Here is a 12,810-nt window from a genome sequence, read left to right on the forward strand (position 1 = left end):
TTTGCAACCCCATGGACTGCAGCATCCCAGGCTTCCCTGTCCTTCACTGTCTCCCAGAGTTTGCTCAAATTCTTGTCCCTTGAGTTGACGATACCATCAAACCATCTCATCCTCTGTCACCTCCTTCTCCTCCTGACCTTACTCTTTCCCAGCATCAGGGTCTTTTCCAATGAATCAGCTCTTTGTGTTAAGTGGCCAAAGTATTGGAGCTCCAGCTTCAGCATCAGTCCTTCCAGTGAATTTTGAGGGTTGATTTCCTTTAGGATTGACCTGTTGTTTCATCTCCTTGCTGTCCAAGGGACTGTCAAGGCCTTGAGAGAGTCCTGTGGTGTCTTTTCTTGCACCACCATTTGAAAGAAGGTGCTCAGCCTTCTTTATGGTCCAAATCTCACATCCGTACATAAATAATAATAATAATAATCATATGGAAAATCGATGTGAACATATGGAAAAGCCATAGCTTTGACTATATTGACCTTTGTTAGTAAAGTGATCTCTGCTTTTTAACATGCTGTCTAGGTCTGTCATAGCTTTTTTTCCCACGGAGCAAGCATTTTTTAATTTCATGGTTGCAGTTACCTTAGCAGTGATTCTGGAGCCCAAGAAAATAAAGTCTGTTACTGTTTCTTTTTTTTCCCCCTTCTATTTGCCATGAAGTGATGGGGCTGGATGCCATGATCTTAGTTTTTTTAACCTAAACCTGTAGAGTTTAGAACCATATGAAAATGGAAGACAGATTTACTAAAACAGGTTAGAGAAGGTTCTGAGGTGTCAGAAGCAAAAATGCTTAAACATAATGGGAGTAAAGATGAGATAATTTGAGTTCTGATGCAATGACACTCTAACAATTTGTGTGACAAACTTTTGTTAGGGAATTAGAGGGAATATCTGATGCTCTAATGTAGAATGGTCGAGTGAACTGTACCTGGAGTTAGACAGTCTTATTAGAATATTTTGTTCTGTTTGGGAGATAGTTTGGAGTCTGAGGGTCTCTAACATTCTGAACAGGTATATGTTTCTTTCCAAAGTTGTACAACTATTTCTATAAGTAGAGACTGAGAAATTAAAATTAGATAAGAAATTTCAATGGTAATTATTTTATTGGTAAAGACTTAGATAGTTTTAGTCTCCTGATTGCTCTTGGGCTATTCATAGTGACTGGCCAGCAATAACTATTCTTTAGACTGTCTTTACCACATACCATTTCTGTAGAGAAATCTTAAAGACACTTGTTACAAGGAGCTTAAAGTTCAGAACAGGGGCAGGGTCACCTGGCAACATTGCGTAATTCCAGGCTTGATGACAAGGCAGTCCCATGTTTCTCCAGTCTGATGGCTGATTCTGTCCATTTCTGAATAAGTCATTGAGGAAATGAGGCTCCTTCTGATTTCCAGGGCTACCATCCTAGTGATGATGGCCGCAAGTCCAGCCTCATGTATCTGTTCCAAGCAAGATCAAAGGGGAACTAGAAAACGCAGAACCTTCACTGTTGTACTTGTGTTCCTTGGCAAGAACTGTGTCATATGACTACTACTAGTAAGGGGTGCAACAGAATTCAGGATTTTAACTTTTAGCCTATATTATAGAGGACTCGGTGAAAGGAGTTAAATGACAGAGTTTATAGCATCTACCACAAATTTCAAGATAACATTTTTAGTCAGGTATAATATGTGTATGTTTATATGTTAATATCTTGTAAGAAAACAGACTATAATGGTGCCACTAATTATTACAATATTTATATTACTTAAATTAACATTATAACATATCTTGCTGCTGCTGCTGCTGAGTTGCTTCAGTCGTGTCCGACTCTGTGCGACCCCATAGACGGCAGACCAACAGGCTCCCTGTCCCTGGGTTTCTCCAGGCAAGAACACTGGAGTGGGTTGCCATCTCCTTCTCCAATGCAAGAAAGTGAAAAGTGAAAGTGACGTTGCTCAGTTGTGTCCGATTCTTAGCGACCCCATGGACTACAGCCTACCAGACTCCTCTGTCCATGGGATTTTCCAGGCAAGAGTACTGGAGTGGGGTGCCATTGCCTTCTCTGGTAACATATCTTATTTAGATAGATATCTCTGAGATTTCCTAAATGTAGCATTAAGTAAAATTTGAAATTTAGAGACTGTGATCAGGTAAAAGGAACCCATTCTTTATTATTTAAATCATGGGATTCCCTTTTACTAGCTGTATAATTTGAAGCTTCTTTTTTGCTTCTTAATACAGATAATTGTGCTGATATGCTAAAGTTGTGGTACAGGCTAAACAGGATCACATATGGGAGCTTCTAATAAAGTGTCTGTCAAATAATTGGAGCTCAATTACCAACTCACCCACTTTTCTTTTATGAAGATATTGTTTATTTAAATGTCATTATCTAATTTTAAATGTGCTTAATATATAAATTAGGAGGATGCCAAAACAAGGTTTATAAAAATGACTGATTTTCACAAAACTATAAATTTTTAAAAAATCTATAGAAAGCAACATCATTTATATAAGCAAGTTTCAGTGATGAGTTTTATTTTCTACCTACTTGAAAATAAATAGAAAATTCTTACTGTTTAACCTTATAATTCAGAGTGTTTGGCCAGCTTAATTTTAGTACTATTACTTAGTCCCAACCTAATTAAATAAAAGATGTGAGAATTTTCATATGACCTATAGAGAAGTTTCAGGGATAATTTACAAAGTTATTTATTTTAACATAACAATGGATGACTATAGAAAAACCCAGCAGTGAGATGCAGAGTATGAGTTTTTAGAAAACATTTTTCTTTCTCTTGGAAGCTGTGATTCACTGGTTCTGTCTCTTTATGAAACACCAAGTATGCGTTCTTTGACCTCTGTATAATTTATTTTAACTCAAGCTCAATAACTTTAAATGCAGTTATCATCACAGTGCTTCAAACAATGGTCAGTGATCTGTGAAGAAGCAGTGCAGTGTCTCATTAAACCAAAAACCCCAACAGTCTGAAAAAAGTACAGTCTAACTGCCTAACAATTAGATATGATATCTTAAAAAATATATGTGCAGCACAGCCATAACCTTTGTGATAATTAAACCTCCCTGGCAACTGACTGTTATTCCATACACACCTTCTTAAACAGTCTTGAATGTCAAATCACTTATTACTTACAAAGGCAGCACTGTCAAATACCCACTAGTATGCAGTCTTCTTCCAGAAGCTCTGGCTCTCTTCCATGGCAGGTTTTGTGTTCACACAATTTTGAATCTTTAAGGAACATGTCAGAGTCAGGTTAGTAGATGAAAAATGGGAATCCCAAAGGAGCCACTGAGTCAGAGAATGAAAAAGAGGGAGCATGTCAGGGAGTGGTAAGTGTGGCCACAAAGGCATGTGAGCCAAAATGGAAATATGTGATATGAGCATATATCCATCCTAAAGGAAATCAGTCCTGAATTGGAAGGACTGATGCTGAAACTGAAACTCCAATACTTTGGCCACCTGATGTGAAGAACTGATTCATTTGAAAAGACCCTGATGCTGGAAAAGATTGAAGACAGCAAGAGAAAGGGACAGCAGAGGATGAGATTGTTGGATGGCATCACCGACTCAATGGACATGAGTTTCAGTAAACTCCCGGAGTTGGTGATGGACAGGGTCGCCTGGCGTGCTGCAGTCCATGGGGTCACAAAGAGTCAGATATGACTGAGCGACTGAACTGATATAATAATGTGGTGATGTGGTCTGGGGGAAAGATGGGATGTAAGTGCTTAGCAAGGGTTCATGTGATTTCTAAGGTTATTCTTTGATTATATACTTAGTGGATATTTATTAAACATGTATCAGGCACTGTGCTAGCTGCTGAGAACACTGGGCTAAGCAAGACAGACATGGTTACTGTCCTAACAAAGATTACTGTTAAAGGCATCTGAGAGCAGGAGTGAAGGAGAATATTGGTTCAAGTGCAGCAAACTAAAAATGGGACTAGCCAGTTACTGGTAGTGACTTCCTACGTGGAGATACCAGAGGTGAGCATGGATAAGTTAGGAACTCAGTAACAAGAAAACTGGTATATTAGAGGATTCTCTTTATATTACTTATTGTCTCTAATGTTATACTTCTTTATTTTTTAAACTTACTATATCCCTTGCCTGTCTTCCTACTAGATGGTGAAAAATAGCCCACAGGAGGTACTCAGAGGATAAAGTCTGTTGAATAAGTGAGTTAAGTTGAAGTTCAAGTAGGAACCTAACCCAACAACCTCAGTAATAAGCTCGTGAAATCCTGTGGCCTCCTGGCCTGGGACAGAAGGGACTTTAGAGTCTAGGGGACAATCAGCCTGCACTGAGAGCTTGTCACCCAGCAGTCATGCAGGGTGGCAGCTGTGTTGTTGATAAGTAAACGTGACAACTGTTTTCCAGAGAGAAGCAAAGTAAGTAAGGACATAATTCCATTATACTGTACAGAATTTTTCCCCTTTTTTAAAAAAAACAATTGCCTCAATAAAAATTAGGTTTGAGGGGCTGCAAACAGAAAGTCAGATGAAGGTAAATAAGTATCAAAGCTATTCAAATGGACCTTGTGCTGTCATATTCTACGTGACTGCTGAAAAGAGTCAGTCTAGGAGACTTTAAGGTCTTCCAGGTCTAATCTAAACATAGAAGTTCAGAAAGGAAAAAGAAAGAAAGGAAAAATAAGAGAATGCTTCTAGTTCCATGGGATCTAGCCTTTGGAGCAGCTTCCTAAGAAGTATCATTTGAAGCTCTGATATCAAACCAGCAGTTTCATAAATGACTGAGATTGTAGGTTAAAATAAAGCAGTTGAATTTCTGATGACTTTCACACCAGGGGACCATCCCTATCACTATTAGCAGTTTCAAAAATAGCAACATACTCATGTTGTTCCTGTCTAAGAGGTGCCAAAGTATAGACAGGTTGACCTAAAGTGCTCACCAACAATAACTGGAAATGGAAGAAATCATGTGTACATCTAACCTAGATTTAAAACCATTAATTTTTCCTTCAGTCTGATTTCATAGTGCAGCATTTATCCGGCACAAGAAAAGAAAACACCTTCAAATGAGTCCCTTGGTTTTCTATTTATTTATATTAAAACATCTATCACATACTAAAGCCATATATGATCTTAAGCACTAGCATTTAATGGAAATAGCAGGGAATATCTATATCTATCTATCTATCTATATATATATATATATATCTTAGTATAGTACCTGTCTCAGTTGGGCACTGAATCAATGTTTGTGATTATTATTGAAGACAACAGGGATTTCTGAATCAGCTGACCTTGTTTTCAGTTTTTGTCCCTGTCTCTTATAGAGCTAAAATACATAGGTATTCTTGAGTACATAGGTGTCCTTTTTTAGACTTGCCTTGTGTAAGACAAAACAACAGTAGGAAAGTAAAAAAGGGGAAAACAAGAAAATACAAACTAAGATAAAGTTTTGTGGCAATTTAATATTATTATTTTTAGCTGAAATATCTACTAAAACCAAAAATGAGTTAGTAAGAGAAAGCAATCAATGAAAAAGGAAAAGATTCAACCCACTTGGAAGCTATGACAATTGTAAACATCTATGTACCTAAAAAATATATATATTTAGCATAAATAAAGCCGAAATCAATGGAACTGCAGGAAGAAAGTGATAGATACATCACCATAATGGAGATGTCAACAAATCTTTCTCATTTATCAGATCAAATGGAAAAAAAATTAGTTTGGATATGCAAGACTTGAATTTCACAATTGATAAGTTTTAATTTATGTTAGATTTTATAATAGTATAATGTTTACAGCCAAAAATTTATGGTAAACTTTTGTGAGTGAGAGGGGTCCTGTAAATGATTACAATTGGGACAATAAGTATAACTAGGATTCACATAGACCAATTGGTCCTATGAAAACCCTACTTATACAGAACCTGCCATTATGAAGAAAGCAAGGGAGTTCCAGAAAAAAAACCATGTACTTCTGCTTCATTGATGATGTTAAAGCCTTTGTGTAGATCACAATAAACTGAAAAATTCTCAAGAGATGGGAATACCAGACCACCTTACCTTTCTTCTAAGAAACCTGTATGTGGGTCAAGAAGCAACAGAACTGGACATGGAACAACTGCCTGGTTCCAAATTGTGAAAGGAGTATGACAAGGCTATATATTGTCAACCTGCTTATTTAACTTAAATGCAGAGCACATCGTGCAAAATGCTGGGCATGATGTAACAGGATGGATGAATGTCACACAATGTCACAAATGCTGGATGAATCACAAGCTGAAATTCAGATTGTCAGGAGAAATATCAATAACCTTAGATATGCAGATGATACCACTCTAATAGCAGAAAGTGAAGAGAAACTAATGAGCTTCTTAATGAGGGTGAAAGAGGAGAGTGAAAAATCTGACTTGAAACTTGGCGTTCAAAAAACTAAGACCACGCATCCAGTCTTCTCACTTCATGGCAAATAGAAGGGGAAAAATGGAATTAGTGACAGATTTTATTTTATTGGGCTCTAAAATCACTGTAAATGGTGGCTGCAGCCATGAAATTCAAAGATGCTTGCTCCTTGAAAGAAAGGCTATGATGAAACCTACACAGCATATTAAGAAGCAGGGATATTTCTTTGCCTACAAAGATCCCGATAGTAAAAACTATTGTTTTTCCAGTAGTCATTCATGGATCCGAGAGTTGGTCCATAAAGAAGGCTGAGCACCAAAGAACTGATACTTTTGAATTGTGGTGCTTGGAGCAGACGCTTAAGAGTCCCTTGGACTGCAGGAAGATCAAACCAGTCAATCCTACAGGAAATCAACCCTGAAAATTCATTGGAAGGACTGATGCTGAAGCTGAAGCTCCAATACTTTGGCCACCAGAGGCAAAGAGGTGACTCACTGGAAAAGACCCTGATGCTGGGAAAGACTGAAGGCAAAAGGAGAAGAGGGCAGCAGAGGATGAGATGGTAACATAGCTTCACAGACTCAATGGACATGAATTTGAACAAACTCGGAGACAGTGGAGGACAGAGGGGCCTCGTACATACAGGAGACTGGTGATACAGTCCATGCGGTCCCAGAGAACCAGACATGACTTAGTGATTGAACAATAGCAACATGTAACAATTATGTAACAGGACAAACATTAACAAAAATGACCATTTGCCTGGTTACAAATCAAGTATAAACATATTTTAATAACATTAGAGTAACACTAGACCATGATTTCTTTATATAATGCAGTTAGTTTAGAAATCATTGACATGATATAAATTTGACCCTCTCCTTATATTTGGACATAAAATATACATTTCTAAACTACTCATAGGTAAAAGGAAAAATCATAATGAAATTTAAAATAACATTAAATACTAAGATAGAACATATCAAAATATGTAGTAAGTAAAAGAGCTAGATTAAATAGTAAGTTAGAAGATATTAAAATGTGTAGTCAGAACAATATTGATATATTAAATAAAATTCTAATTTAAGCAGCAAAATTAAAAAGGGCTAAAAATTAATAAACTAGGAATCTAAATTAAGAAATTAAAGATAAAAGAGTCAAGTAAGTCCAAAGAAGCAGAAGAAAGGAGACAATGAAAGGAAGAACTGAAATGAATGAAATAGGAAACAAAATTAAAATAGTATGAAAAAAGTCAAAAGTTTATTCTCCAAAAAAAAAAAAAAATAGATAAATTTTGTGATAAAAAACACAAAACATTAGGAATAAAAAAGGTACAGAAATGCAGACAGAGAAGAGATTAAAACACAGTAAAGGAATAATATGGCAAACAATGTCAAAACATCTGAAGATGTAGCAAAAATTATGTATGTAAATAGTATACATAATTTAAATTTACATGGATATATGAAATACTTTAAAAATAACAAATCACCACACAAAAGTTGTCTTAAAAAAATAGGTACTAGATAATAATTGAGGGACAAAGTTGGATCACAGACTCTCCTCTTTACCAATACTTCTGTTCCAGAACAATGAACAGAAATGAGTAAAATTTGCATATTGCTTAGAATTACATTTAACTCTCTGTGATAAAAAGCCCCAAACTGTAGCAGATTTAACAATGTGCTGTTTGTTTTTCCCATGTGAGAGAATTTAGGTGAGTCCATGGAACTGGCAGGACTCAGGCTTATTTCAGCTTTTGATCCCTTCATCCCTAAAATGTGACTTTTTTCTTTGGGTTCAAACTGGTGACTAAATTTCTATCCATTATCTCCTTGTACTAGGCCAGCAGCAGGATGAAGAGGAGAGAAAATAGCAAAGAGAGCATGTCTGCTATCTTTTAGGGAGGTTTAGTAAAATGTGCCAAAAAAAAAAATCTATTCTTATATTTTATTAACCAGAACTTAGTCACATGCGATGGCACCCACTCCAGTACTCTTGCCTGGAGAATCCCAGGGACAGGGGAGCCTGGTGGGCTGCAGTCCATGGGGTCGCACAGTCAGACACAACTGAAGCGACTTAGCAGCAGCAGCAGCAGCAGTAGTCACATGCCTAACTTAGCTATGGCAGATGCTGGCATATGTAATTTCTGTTCTGCAGCTGCCGCTAAGACGGCAGCCCACCAGGCTCCCCCATCCCTGGGATTCTCCAGGCAAGAACAATGGAGTGGGTTGCCATTTCCTTCTCCAATGCATGAAAGTGAAAAGTGAAAGTGAAGTCGCTCAGTCCTGTCCGACTCTTCTCGACCCCATGGACTACAGCCTACCAGGCTCCTCCGTTCATGGGATTCTCCAGGCAAGAGTACTGGAGTGGGCTGCCATTGCCTTCTCCAAATTTCTGTTCTAAGAAGCCATATATATAGCAATAGAGCAAATGTTCTACTACTAGGGAAGAAATGAAGAAGATATAATGAGAGTAGACAGCCACCATTCTCTGGCATAAACAGCAATGAATTCACTAGCAGAATCCAGATATGTAAAGTAATTCAACCTTATAAATTTTGAAAAATAACTGATTTTGGTATGAAACAGTTTAATCCTCATCCCTGTCTCTGTTTCTCAAATGCCATAAAGAGCAAAGAGGATGAACTGCAAAGAGGATGAACTGAAACTATTCTAAAAATATTTAGAAAAGCAGATTGAGAGGATAATTAGGTAGCCTAGAGAAAACTTGAGAAAAGCTCCTTAAGAACAGAAACTTTGTTCTACCAGCTGGTTCTCAGGCTCTCAACAGAGGCAGGAACAACCACCAGGGGTCGCTGTGTTCTATGAGAATGATCAAAAATCCATGTGGCTCCTTCCTCCAGAATAATATACACTTGAACCGGTGAAATGAATCTGCTAAAGACACTTAACAAAGTTTCAAAAGAGAGTGCAGGGACCTGGCTGTTCAAAAAATATTTGGCTTCAAACAATACAGCTTTCATCTCTAATCTGCCCATACCTTTGAAATACCAAATGTACATATATTAGCAAAACTCCAGTTCTCAACCTGTAGCTCGAGACACTGTTAACCAGTGACTAGGCAAAGTGTGACCACTGTCAAGGAAAATTCACCCTCATTACATAGGATAAAATAGATTATTTGGGCTAAATTGCTAATATTAAGCATGAGAAAGAAAATAGATAGTCTGGCAATTAAATGAACTTTCTAGGGAAAAAAAAAAGCTCAACAAAAATCCCAAAGGGTAAACAGACATTACCCAAAGAAAAGAAAAAAATACTTGTGACTTTTTCTATAGAAGTTACAAAACTTATTTTAGTATAATAATTCATTGATATGATATATCAAAAAGACTTGATGGGCTCCCCAGGTGGCAATAGTGGTAAAGAATCCACCTGCCAATGCTGGGACACAAGAGATGTGTGTTTGATCCCTGGGTTGGGAAGATCCCCTGAAAGAGGAAATGGCAACCCACTCCAGTATATTTGCCGAAAGAATCCATGGACAGTGGGCCCTCGGTCCATGGAGTCACAAAAAGTCAGACACAACCGAGCCTGCATGCGATCATATACAATATATGTATAATGCAATGGACTATATATTGCTCAAGACTGAGTTTCAAGTTCAGAGGAAAAGTGTGGTATAATGAGAGTAAATGAAAAAAAAAGAGACAAAGATTACAGTAGTTACAAAGAAGAAGGATGTGCCAAAAAAACTGTTAGCAGAGTCCCCAAGATAGAGAACACAAAAAACTAAGAGATGCTATTAAAAAATATGATTTAATAATTTCTCTGAAATAAAGAGAGAAGTGATTTTGAAAGTCAAAGGAACTCATATTATTCTAGGACCTGTTGGTATAAAATGATCAACATTGAGACATATCCTTTTTAAGTTATTGAACTGCATTTACAAAGAGCTCTTTAGGCAGCCAGGTTGAATGAAACAAGTCACTTCATGACAAAATGAATGAGGAACAGTTCAGTCAGTGCCAGAAGATAACTGAGAAGTTTCTACATTGAGAAATGAGAGCAGTTATAGTTCAGTTATAGATACTAGACCACCCAGAATATGAAAGAATGAGAGGATATAACATCCACACTGTCTTTACCATAAAATGACTGAAAGTGGTTTTGCTAATCCAGGCAAGAGATTATGGTAGATCATGTGAAAGCAGTGATAGACACGGTAGAAGTCAAGTTTTGGATGTATTATATGTATAGACCTGGTGGGACTTTTTTGATGGAATTAATGCTGTCTATAAGAAAGGATGTAAAAGAAAAACACATGGAACAACAAGCTCTATTTATTTACTTGTTTATTATTTATTGGTTTTTCTTGCCTGTTGAAAGTTTAGTTTGAGGCGTGTTATATTGGAAGACATCTAGATGCGTGGTAGTCCAAGTAAACAATTTGATACATGAGTTTAAAGGCACAGGGCATGAGTTATTGGAAAGCACATATATAACTTGTTTTACAGCTATGTAAGTTGAAATGAGTGTAAACAGAGGGAGGTCCAAACACTTGAGTCTTAGAACTCTACAGTGTTAAAAGTTCAAAGTGAAGGAACAAGCGCAGAAGACAGAAAAGAACCATTTATGAAGGCTGGTGTTCCTGAAAACAACTGAATGATGTGTTTCCAGGAGGGAAGGATTGATTGCATTAAATGCTGCTGTTGATTCATGTGAAAAATGGCAAATAATTAAATATGGGATTTAGCAATGTGAAGATCATTAACATAGCTTCCAGTGGTGTGGGTGGAGTGAGGGTGATTGGAGTAGATTTAAAAAATCGTTGGAAGAGCATTTGAAGACTAAGCACAATAAATAATATATTTGGGTGGTAGCTACATTTCTTCATCTCTTTTTCTAAGTAGAGGATATATTAATAATGTCCAGAATTGAAAAATAGTATTAAGACACAAAGATTTCATTTACTAATTGCTATTAAACTATTTAGATCTTTAGGAGAAATTCTTTTGCTAAAAGTTATTATTATTTTATCTAAAATGCTATCTGAAGTTTATCAGTTTTCTTAGCTTCACTTCAGATTTTTCATCTATGAATCTCAAGTGAAATTAATGTCTGTATAAAACTACTATTTATAAGTTTAAAATTTTATTTTCTATTTGTTTCTAGCTCTGCATATACATAAAGATATATATGAGATAATGTTCTCTTAATGTTCACTGTTCTTTGTGATTTACTATGACATTCCAAATCTAATACAGAATGTATATTATTTTTACCAAAAAAATAGATTATTCTTTAGCAAAGGTCTTGAAAAGAAGGCAACATGGCAAATATTTCACAATATATAATTTATATATATATATATAAATAATTAAATCTGACTGCAAGGATCTTTTTGTGCTGTGCATGCTATATCACTTCAATTGTGTCCAACTTTTTGTAACCCCCTCGACTGTAGCCCAGCAGGCTCCTCTGTCCATGGGATTCTTCAGGCAAAGTACTGGAGTGGGGTGCCAATTCCTCCTCCAGGGGATCTTCCCGACCCAGGGATTAAACTCGTCTCTTCTCTCTCCTGCATTGGCAGGAGGGTTCTTTGCCACTATTAGGTGAAGTTTAATTTGCTGTCTTTCCAGCTCCTTTTCCTTCATGCATGCTTTTTTGTTAACCTCTTGTGCCCAATTCAAAACACAGGTAGGTCTGTGCTCCAGAGGATATTTTAATTTTTTAGCTAATACTAGTTGGCTAGTAGTGGTTGTGGCTAGCCTCTGAAATTGCCAGAACTCTTTTCTAAAAAAGGAATTGACTTAAATGCTACTTTATAAGTGAAACCTAAATCTCCTGAGTATATTTACAGTTGACAGGAGAGTTTGTTAATGATAAATGAATATGAAGGTGAAATTTCAGCAGAGATATTTTGGGCTTCCCTGGTGGCTCACCTGGTAAAGAATCTGCCTGCAATGCGGGAGACCTGGATTCGATCCCTGGGTTGGGAAGATCCCCTGGAGAAGGAAAAGACCACCCACTCCAGGATTCTGGCCTGGAGAATTCCATGGGCTGTATAGTCCATTGGGGTTGCAAAGAGTCAGACACGACTGATCCGCTTTCATTTCACTTCACTTCATTTTGAAATGAGATACCCTGGGTGAGGTAGGAATGAGGGCATTGTTTGAATTATTTAATTATATAGAATCAGCTCTGCTTGGTATCTCCCTCAGTCTGCTATATCTATGAAAGTACTGTGAACCCTTGACACACTTTCATGTTGAAGAGCCTGGATGTCTAGAGTAAATATAAATGTCACTATTTATAATTTTCTATATTGAATATGAATATAGATTCAATTGTAGTAATTGTTAGCTATATAGGCAATGCAATATTCTTTTGATGTTAGGGGGAACTGCCAAGCTGAATTTAATGAGGAAGTATGTCCCAAACTTTGAAAGTTCAATACTGGTGAA

This window comes from Capra hircus, chromosome 9 (genome assembly GCF_001704415.2).
Source record: "Capra hircus breed San Clemente chromosome 9, ASM170441v1, whole genome shotgun sequence".
NCBI classification, from domain to species: Eukaryota; Metazoa; Chordata; class Mammalia; order Artiodactyla; family Bovidae; genus Capra; species Capra hircus.